This window comes from Spinacia oleracea, chromosome 5 (assembly GCF_020520425.1).
Source record: "Spinacia oleracea cultivar Varoflay chromosome 5, BTI_SOV_V1, whole genome shotgun sequence".
NCBI lineage: Eukaryota > Viridiplantae > Streptophyta > Magnoliopsida > Caryophyllales > Amaranthaceae > Spinacia > Spinacia oleracea.
This window is the reverse complement of record NC_079491.1, coordinates 24102486-24113900: the sequence shown is the minus strand read 5'-3', so window position 1 is coordinate 24113900 and position 11415 is coordinate 24102486. Positions and strand designations below refer to the sequence as shown.

The following is an 11415-nucleotide window of genomic DNA, read 5'->3' as shown; positions in this document are numbered from 1 at the left end:
TACATAATATACCCCTATTTCTTAAAAAAATGCACCAAATGCCCTTGAATATCTTTAATGACTAACGGCCGTTAACTCCGTTAGTATTAACCACTAATTGCCTCTAATTAACTCTAGCTAACAAATACAATTGAATTTGAAGCCCAAAATTGAAGAACAATAAATCTGAAAATTCAAGAACAAAACCCAAAAAATTGAAGAAGAGAATATGAAAATTTGAGAGTTTAATACCTAAAATCGAAAATCTAAACTACAAATTGGAATTCTAGTGGCTCTAATCTCTCTCTAATTTACCCAAATTCTGCCGTTTTTCGCCCTTTGTTGCTGCTATTATATACTCGCGAAGAACCCAGCTGCAAAATCTAAAATAGGAAAACCAACAAAAATCAAAATCTGAAAAACATAAAACAATTCCTGCTGCACTATTCTCTATCTCCTCTAATCGCAGCTGCTCCCTCGAACCAAAAAGAAGAACATAAATGCTGAAGAACAAATTCTAGAACGAAGTTCTAATTTGTATTGGGCGAGGTAGAATAACAGCTAGGAAAGAGAATAGCGCAGGGTAGTTAGAATTAGATTAGAGAATCAGAAACAATTCGTAGATTAGAATGAATTTCGTCTTCAAATTTTAATTTCTTTTTCGATTTTGTTTTCTTATTTTCGTTCTTGGGGTTGAGTTCTTCTGCAGAAAGAGATATATAGCAGCAGTAGCAGCAAATAGGAGAGTAGAATAGCAGCGATTGGAATCGAGGGCAGCCAAATCAATGTCTGTCAACTTGACTTTCCATTCACGAGAGCAGCAAGCACAAATACAACCACCACCACCAATGGAGGTCCAATCACCCATCAACACCACCTCCGCTTTCAACACTGTCTCTCCTCTTCCGCCGCCCTCAAAGCCTGAAACCACCCCTCCGCCCTTAAAGCCTGAAACCACCCCTCAGCCGCCAGATCCTAAGAAATCCGCTCCTGAACCTCCCGATTTCGTCACCGTCCCAAGCTACTCAAGTAACCAACATATATCATGAAGTACATATCTACATGAGTTAGCAATTGATGTTTGATGAAGATGGTTTGAAGAAGGAAATATTGTGGTTGGGTTCACCATTTTGATACCCAGAAAAAGGCGTGAGATTGAGAGGATAGAGGAGAGTGAGAGGAGAGAGGGGAGTTAGAGTTAATTAAGGTTCATTAGGGGTTAATTAGGATTAATTAGACTAATCGGTATTTAATTATGGTTAAATTAGGATTAGTTAGATTAATTAAGAGTTAATGTTAACGGAGTTAGACTTCCGTTAATTCTAGGGGCATTTGGTGCAAATAAGTTTAAATAGGGATATATTATGTATTTTGAAACGCGCGGGTGTATTTGATGCATTTCAGGTTTTATTATCGATTTTACGAAAATAAGTTACTAGTTTTATTTATTAAAAACGGAATTTAAATAATATTTTCATGAAAACCGGTTTTATGAAATATAAATATATATATTTCGATTAAAATTTCATTCAATAATAATATTTTCATTAAATTTCGAAATTATACTTTTTATTAAAATTCGTTAATTAAATTCTTTACTTATAAAATTTATGATTTATAAAATATTGATTTTAAATTATTTATCGTCGCAGTACTAATTCAATAAATTTAATATTTTGAAAGAAAGCGGACTTGGAGCTCAGGAAGAACGAACCAACGAAAGGCTTAGCAAATCGTGGAATTGAGGTAACGGCTATTGCTAGTACCCGCAATCCCCTTATAAATGTATTATGAAATTATGACGTTATGATTGAATTTATGAATTAAATGTTTTGATGTGTATTATGGATTGTGGGATGAAATATGATTTGATTGAATTGTTTCCTATAATATGATTTGATTGAGTTTTCTCATAAAATGATGTTTATGCAATGCTATGAAAGAATTGATATTTTATTGATCCCAGGATCAAAATGATGTTTCATGAGTTAAATGAGTTATGTTATTTCAACTGAAATACAAGCCAAGGCTTAGTAAAAATACATAAAACATGATAAATGAAAGTGAAAGACATAGTTTGTCTGGCGGTATATAAACTACCATCTTCCTATCTACCGGTCATGCATGCACCACAGACACTTGTCCACCCATGGATTACGAGCCCAGGCTCCCATGGTTTATGAGCCCAGGCTCAGGGCCCAGGCCCCATGTTACGATGATGATCCCAGGTGTAATGTTATGATACATATGAAAATTCATAAATCATGCGGAAAAACCATAAAGCCAGGAAAGCATATTATTTACACATAATCATTTAGCATTGTTTAGATGCATACACTTTGTTGCGTGCCTTCCCTAGCTGCGCCCGAACCGAACAAGAACAAGTCTTTAGGACTCCAAGTGTCGTCCCTCCGTAGATAGTCCACAGCACGTCCAGATCCGCCTTAAGCTTGACCAACTAGGATCGCCCTTAAGGTACTTAGAATTTTCGGCACATATAGGCAATTGTATGACTGAATTTTTGCTCTCAAAAATCACTTTGAATACTTGAATACTCGATATAAATTGTGAGCATTGATCACCTATTTATAGGGCATGGGTATCGGATATTTGAATCCTACTAGGAAACGATTTAGTGAATCTGAATTAATCTAAAATTCAATCACTTAATTTATCTAGTAGACTTAGGAAATCAATCTTATACGAATCCTAACCGATCAAGGTTTCGTACGCAAGCACAAACACACACGCAGGCGCAGCAGCCCACGAGGGGCGCCATGCGCGCGCGCGCGCTGAGCCCAGGCCCAGCAAGTGCTCGCAGCCCATGAGGGGCGCGCGCCTGCTGGCCTTGCTCTCGCGTTTGGGCTTTGCTTGCTTTGGTCGCGCGCGGGCTTTGCTAGGCGTTGGGCCTAGCTTCGTGCTAGGCCTTGCGTCTAGCAAGCTCGTCCGATGTTTATTCGTACGATACGCTTCCGATTAAATTCCCGGTTCCGGAATTCATTTCCGATACGAACAATATTTAATATTTCCGATTCCGGAATCAATTTCCGTTTCGAACAAATATTTAATATTTCCGTTTCCGGAATTATTTTCCGATTCCGATAATATTTCCGATTCTGACAATATTTCCGTTTCCGGCAATATTTCCGATTCCGGCAATATTTCCATTTCCGATAATATTTTCCGATACGTACCATGTTTCCGTTTCCGGCAACATCTACGACTTGGATAATATTTATATTTCCGATACGATCCATATTTCCGTTTCCGGCAATATCATCGTTTCCGGAGTATTCATTTCTTGCCTGTGACGATCTCAGCTCCCACTGAAACCAAGATCCGTCGATTCCGAATATCCATAGATGGAGTATTTAATGCCATTAAATACTTTATCCGTTTACGTACTATTTGTGTGACCCTACGGGTTCAGTCAAGAGTAAGCTGTGGATTAATATCATTAATTCCACTTGAACTAAAGCGGACTCTAGCTAGGCATTCAGCTCACTTGATCTCACTGAATTATTAACTTGTTAATTAATACTGAACCGAATTTATTAGACTTAACATTGAATGCATACTTGGACCAAGGGCATTATTTCCTTCAGTCTCCCACTTGTCCTTAGGGACAAGTGTGCATTTCCTAATTCCTTTGTCGCTCGATGCTTGCTCTTGAACATAAGGTAAGAGTTGTCATCCTTATTATGTCCAGAGGTGTTCCTCGGTTTCAGAGTTCAACTGATCAAATAAACAGATAATCATAGCCTATGATTCATCCGAGCACGGCCATGCATTTCACAGTTTCTAGCTCTCCGAGTGGCCTTGTACAACTTTTAAGCATCTCATCCCGATTTATGGGAGGACAATCCCAATCTTGCGATCTTGAGATTAGACTTCATTTGATAGGTGATTACCTGAGCGTTGCCTTTATAGCCTCCTTTTACGGTGCGACGGTTGGTCAACGTCAAAGCAACCAGTTCTCAAACAAGTAATCTCAAATCACTCAGGTATTGAGGATTTAGTGTCTAATAATTTTAATGAAATTTACTTATGACAAATTTTCATCTCTTACAGTAAAGTTTCATAGGTCTTGTCTGATACTAGTCTTCCCAAAGTAAGTATCTATGCAAATGATTATGACATTGCCATGTCCACATAGTTCAAGAAACAGAACTACTAGTCATCTTGCATTCTAATCGTCTAACGTTTTCTATGCGTCCAATTTTATAGAAAACTCCGACTAGGGACCATTTTCAACCTTTGACATTCAAGTTCACTTGATAGACATTTCTTAGTCACAGGACTGGTCCTGACAGTCTATCTTGAATATATCGTCAAATTGAAGGGACTCATCATTTAATAAACCACAAATTAAATGGAAAAATGAATTCTTTTCATTTATTGTGAATGATTAACCAATAATGTTTTACAAAGATTTAAACTCTAAAACTTTAAAACATTAAACAGGGATATCAAAGCCATTCTCCAATATGCTTGATTCCCATAGCTGCAGTGTGCGAGTTGTGCTTCGCCTGCGGCAGAGGTTTAGTCAATGGATCTGATATGTTGTCATCAGTTCCAATCTTGTTTATCTCGACTTCTTTTCTTTCAACGAACTCTCGTAGAAGGTGAAATCTACGAAGTACATGCTTGACTCTCTGGTGGTGTCTAGGCTCCTTTGCCTGTGCAATAGCTCCGTTATTATCACAATACAGGGCTATTGGTCCTTTAATGAAGGGGACTACACCAAGTTCACCTATGAACTTCCTTAGCCATATAGCTTCCTTTGCTGCTTCATGTGCAGCAATGTACTCCGCTTCAGTTGTAGAATCCGCAATGGTGCTTTGCTTAGCACTTTTCCAGCTTACAGCACCCCCGTTGAGGCAGAAGACAAACCCAGACTGTGATCTGAAATCATCTTTGTCGGTTTGGAAACTTGCGTCCGTATAGCCTTTAACAATTAATTCATCATCTCCACCATAGACCAGGAAGTCATCTTTGTGCCTTTTCAGGTACTTCAGAATATTCTTGGCAGCAGTCCAATGCGCCTCTCCTGGGTCTGACTGGTATCTGCTCGTAGCACTGAGTGCGTACGCAACATCCGGGCGTGTACATATCATAGCATACATTATTGAACCAATCAATGATGTATATGGAATCCCATTCATTCGTCTACGCTCATCAAGTGTTTTTGGGCACTGAGTCTTGCTTAGAGTTATTCCATGAGACATGGGTAGGTAGCCTCGCTTGGAGTCTGCCATTTTGAACCTATCAAGCACCTTATTGATATAAGTGCTTTGACTAAGTCCAATCATCCTTTTAGATCTATCTCTGTAAATCTTGATGCCCAATATGTACTGTGCTTCTGCTAGATCTTTCATCGAAAAACATTTCCCAAGCCAAATCTTGACAGAGTTCAACACAGGAATGTCATTTTCGATAAGTAATATGTCGTCGACATATAATACTAGGAAAGCAATTTTGCTCCCACTGACCTTCTTGTATACATAAGATTCGTCTGCGTTCTTGATGAAACCAAAGTCACTTACTGCTTCATCAAAACGTATATTCCAGCTCCTGGATGCCTGCTTTAATCCGTAGATTGACTTCTTTAGCTTGCATACCTTTTTAGCATTCTTTGGATCCTCAAAACCTTCAGGCTGTGTCATAAACACAGTTTCTGTTAAAACGCCGTTTAAGAAAGCAGTTTTGACATCCATCTGCCATATTTCGTAATCGTAATATGCAGCGATTGCTAACATTATCCGAATAGACTTTAGCATTGCAACTGGTGAAAAGGTTTCATCGTAATCCACACCGTGGACTTGCCTGTAACCTTTTGCAACCAATCTAGCTTTGAAAACTTCAAGTTTCCCATCCTTGTCCTTTTTCAGTTTGAAAACCCATTTGCTTCCAATGGCTTGGTAGCCATCTGGCAAATCGACCAAATCCCATACTTGGTTTTCAGACATGGAGTCTAATTCAGATTGCATGGCTTCTTGCCATTGCTTGGAGCTAGGGCTCGTCATAGCTTGTTTGTAAGTCGCAGGTTCATCACTTTCAAGTAATAGAACGTCATAGCTCTCGTTCGTCAAAATACCTAAGTACCTTTCCGGTTGAGATCTATATCTTTGCGATCTACGCGGGGTAACATTTCTAGATTGACCATGATTCTCACCAGATTCTTCTAAAGATCTCTGAGTTTCATCCTGAATGTCATCTTGAGCATTCTCTAAAGTTTGTTGTTCGACTCGAATTTCTTCGAGGTCTACTTTTCTCCCACTTGTCATTTTGGAAATGTGATCTTTCTCCAAAAAGACACCATCTCGAGCAACAAACACCTTGTTCTCAGATGTATTGTAGAAGTAATACCCCTTTGTTTCCTTTGGATAGCCCACAAGGATACATTTGTCAGATTTTGGATGAAGTTTGTCTGAAATTAATCGTTTGACGTATACTTCACATCCCCAAATCTTAAGAAAAGACACATTTGGAGGCTTTCCAAACCATAATTCATATGGAGTCTTTTCGACAGCTTTAGACGGAGCTCTATTTATAGTGAGTGCAGCTGTATTTAGTGCATGTATCACCACTGTAATGTTATGATACATATGACAATTCATAAATCATGCGGAAAAACCATAAAGCCAGGAAAGCATATTATTTACACATAATCATTTAGCATAGTTTAGATGCATACACTTTGTTGCGTGCCTTCCCTAGCTGCGCCCGAACCGAACAAGAATAAGTCTTTAGGACTCCAAGTGTCGTCCCTCCGTAGATAGTCCACAGCACGTCCGGATCCGCCTTAAGCTTGACCAACTAGGATCGCCATTAAGGTACTTAGAATTTTCGGCACATATAGGCAATTGTATGACTGAATTTTTGCTCTCAAAAATCACTTTGAATACTTGAATACTCGATATAAATTGTGAGCATTGATCACCTATTTATAGGGCATGGGTATCGGATATTTGAATCCTACTAGGAAACGATTTAGTGAATCTGAATTAATCTAAAATTCAATCACTTAATTTATTTAGTAGACTTAGGAAATCAATCTTATACGAATCCTAACCGATCAAGGTTTCGTACGCAAGCACAAACACACACGCAGGCGCAGCAGCCCACGAGGGGCGCCATGCGCGCGCGCGCGCTGAGCCCAGGCCCAGCAAGTGCTCGCAGCCCACGAGGGGCGCGCGCCTGCTGGCCTTGCTCTCGCGTTTGGGCTTTGCTTGCTTTGGTCGCGCGCGGGCTTTGCTAGGCGTTGGGCCTAGCTTCGTGCTAGGCCTTGCGTCTAGCAAGCTCGTCCGATGTTTATTCGTACGATACGCTTCCGATTAAATTCCCGGTTCCGGAATTCATTTCCGATACGAACAATATTTAATATTTCCGATTCCGGAATCAATTTCCGTTTCGAACAAATATTTAATATTTCCGTTTCCGGAATTATTTTCCTATTCCGATAATATTTCCGATTCCGGCAATATTTCCATTTCCGATAATATTTTCCGATACGTACCATGTTTCCGTTTCCGGCAACATCTACGACTTGGATAATATTTATATTTCCGATACGATCCATATTTCTGTTTCCGGCAATATCATCGTTTCCGGAGTATTCATTTCTTGCCTGTGACGATCTCAGCTCCCACTGAAACCAAGATCCGTCGATTCCGAATATCCATAGATGGAGTATTTAATGCCATTAAATACTTGATCCGTTTACGTACTATTTGTGTGACCCTACGGGTTCAGTCAAGAGTAAGCTGTGGATTAATATCATTAATTTCACTTGAACTGAAGCGGCCTCTAGCTAGGCATTCAGCTCACTTGATCTCACTGAATTATTAACTTGTTAATTAATACTGAACCGCATTTATTAGACTTAACATTGAATGCATACTTGGACCAAGGGCATTATTTCCTTCACCAGGCTCTTATGGGCCCAGGCCCAGTGGAGAATTCCTTCACGGTTCGTACTTGCCGACAACTAGCATGTTAATTAAAAGTTTTTGATTGACGTTTTCATTAAAAGTTTATGAATGAATTAAATATGATGTTTTATTAAATGTTTTACTTATTCTATTCTCCCTGTGTTATTAAATAAAATGAGTTGAAATGAATTTACGTTGCTAGGGTAGTCGTTACTGAGTCTTCGGCTCACCGTTTTGTTTTTCCGTTTTAGGTACTGCGGGAATCGATGGAAACGCGTAGTTGCGAGGAATTTCACTTTTATATTATTCACCTAGTTTATGCTTGATGTTTATAATAGTTTAATTAAAGATTTTTAGTAATTTATGTACTTGTATTTTGGGAATATAAATGATTATTATATTAATTTGGAGATTTTTATGGCTTATGTATGATGTTTCCTTGTAATTTCCAAGAGGGAATTACTGCAGGTAATGTCCCGACCAAATTAGGTTAATTCCGCTGCTAATTATGCTTTAATAAGTGATTTAGAGGTCGGGGCATTACAGTTAAAAGTTTAAGATCGAGGATATTTGTACCATAAGTTTTAATGTCGAATTTTTCCGGCCTCGATATAATTTTTGCGGTTTTTTCATGAAATGCCCATGAGGTTTAATGAAATTCACCAAATACACCCGCGTGTTCCGAATCACATAATATACCCCTATTTTTTCGTACAGTTCATAAAATGCACTTGAACTTAACGTCCATTAGTGCTCCGTTTGCTGTAATTTACATTTTTTTCCCTTATTTCTTCTTTGATGGATTTACCTGTAATTCCTTCACTTGGACTTAACGTCCATTAGTACTCGGTATAATGATTCGAAATCACAACATTTTGTTTTATGATTCAGACTTGCATTGTGTTATAACGTGTTGTTATTTTTAAAATCGAATGTATTTCATGTATTCAACAACAACCGTGTTCAATATAAGTACAATCTACTAGAAGAACCAAATAATATTTGTATAAATTTACACAGTATAAATTTGTATGCTTGAAGTTTATAATTGTTTTTGAATGCTACAGTTGATCTATCGTTACTATGCGCCATTGTTTATTCGTGTGTGACTTGGTTAAATAATTCTTATACTATCTACTCCGTATATGCTATATATATGCAATGCCTTAATAATAACGCAACACTTAGCTCGGTATAACAATTTGAAATCACAAAATTTTGTTTTATGATTCAGATTAGCGTTGCATAATAACGTGTAGTTATTTTTTAAAATCGAAAGTATGAGTATTCAAAAATAATTGTGATTAATATATGTATTGTTACAGTTTACAATTTTTAATCGAGGACAGTATTTGTGTTTTTGACTTTTTGTTATTATGAATATATGATAGTACGATAGTATGACAATAATTTGGATGGTATGATTGAATGTAGGTGGAGTAACATCCATGCCGATGTTTTTGGAGAAACCCATCCGTGTACAGGCAACAAATGGCGGATTCAGGGACAAACCAATATTGTAAATTCAACAACATGAGATTAATTAACAATGTTCACATCCTCTTTATAATTGGTTGCCTTAGTATCTTCTGTTGGTGCATCCACTATCACTAGAAAGTATGGTCGTCGTGTTTCCATGTTTTATGGTGGCCTCCTCTTCCTTATTGGTGCAATTGTTAATGTTGCCGCTCAAAACGTTGACATGCTTATCATTGGCTGTATTTTGCTTGGTTTTGGCATCGTCTTCACCAACCAGGTAATATTCTTTCTACTGTGATGTATTAAGGGGTAGCTAGATTATGGTTGTAATTGGTTAGTACTAAATCAAGAAAATTGTTGAATGTTTTGTAGTCAGTACCGGTGTTTATATTACAGATGGCACCTTACAAGCACTATGGCGCGCTAAACATGTTGTTCCAACTCACAATCACCATCTGAATCCTCATAGCCAATGTCCTTATCTACAGCTTCGCCAAGATTGAGCCTTATGGCGGTTGAGTCTTGGAGGAGCTATGATTCCTGCCCTTATCATCCTTTTTGGTTCTATACTCCTTCCTGGAACCCCTAACTACCTCATCGAACGAGGCAACGTCACGGAGTTCAAGAAGAAGCTAATCAAAATCCTAGGAGTAGACAATGTTGATACCGAAGTCCAAGACCTAATTGCTGCTAGTGAAACATCCAAGAAGGTGCCCCACCCTTGGAAAAGTCTCTTTAAAAAGCAGTATAGGCCTCTCCTTACCTTCTCGATCGCTATACCAATGTTTCAAAAACTCAGTGGAATTAATGTCATCATGTCATACGCACTTGTGTTGTTCAAAACCATTGGATTTGGTAATGATGCATCTCTTATGTCTGACGTGATTACGGGTGGGGTTAATGTTGTTGCTATACTTTGGTCTCAATCTATGGAGTTGATAAATGGGGAAGGCGATATTTTTTCCTTCAAGGTGGAATCCAAATGTCCGTGTTTCAGGTAATTCATTAAACGAGTCATCATCATCATCGTATAATGTTGTCTATATTTAGTATAATATAATATAATGTAATTATAACGAGTATATAATATAATATAATATAATATAATACAATACAATATAATTATAATTATAACGAGCATATACGCTGTGAATTGCAGATTCTGGTGACAATATTCATTGGATGGAAATTTGGGGTGACAGAAAATGCAACAGACTTGCCCAAATGGTATGCACTAGTAGTGGTATTATTCATATGCATCTATGTAGCAGGATTTGCATGGTCATAGGGACCTTTAGGATGACTCGTACCTAGTAAAATCTTTCCACTTGAGGTTCGATCAGCTGGTCAGAGTATCAATGTGTTTATCAACATGATCTTCACCTTTGTCGTAGCTTAAGCTTTCCTTCCCATGTGCGCTATGAAGTTCGACCTCTTCATCTTTTTCGCCTTCTTTGTTTTTTTTGGTGTTAGCATCTGGTTCACCCTTAGGGGCTAATCTGGATTCGGGGCGAGTTCTGGGTGGTTAGCTTCCAGTCCACTCTCAATTGTTGTTGCGGGGATCGAATACGGGTTCTCCCTACCAGTTCAGTCCCAATCACCACTTAACCATCAACCAATTTGTTTTTTTGCCTTCTTATTGATAGTGATGACAATATTTATCTACTTTTTGTTGCCCGAGACCAAAAACGTGTCTATTGAAGAGATGCTGATTGTTTGGAAGAATCACAAGTTCTGGAGTAGTTTTATCCTTGAAGATGTTATCCCACCATAGCTTAAGGTTCAGATGGTTGAAGGTGGAAAATTGTCAACTTCAAGTTAGTTAGTTATTGTAACGCCCCGACCTCTAACTCAATAATTAGAGCGTAGTTAGCAGCGGAATTAACCTAATTTGGTCGGGACATTACCTGCCGTAATTCCCTCTTGGAAATTACAAGGCAACATCATACATAAGCCATAAAAACCTCCAAATTAATATAATAATCATTTATATTCCCAAAATACAAGTACATAAATTACTAAA

At 38.1% G+C, this 11415-nt stretch overlaps 1 pseudogene; it reads left to right on the top strand.

Annotated features, from left to right (window-relative positions):
* Positions 1 to 764: 764 nt before the first annotated feature.
* On the top strand, positions 765 to 11166 carry LOC130461362 (sugar transport protein 12-like; annotated as a pseudogene).
* The last annotated feature ends 249 nt before the right edge of the window (positions 11167 to 11415 follow it).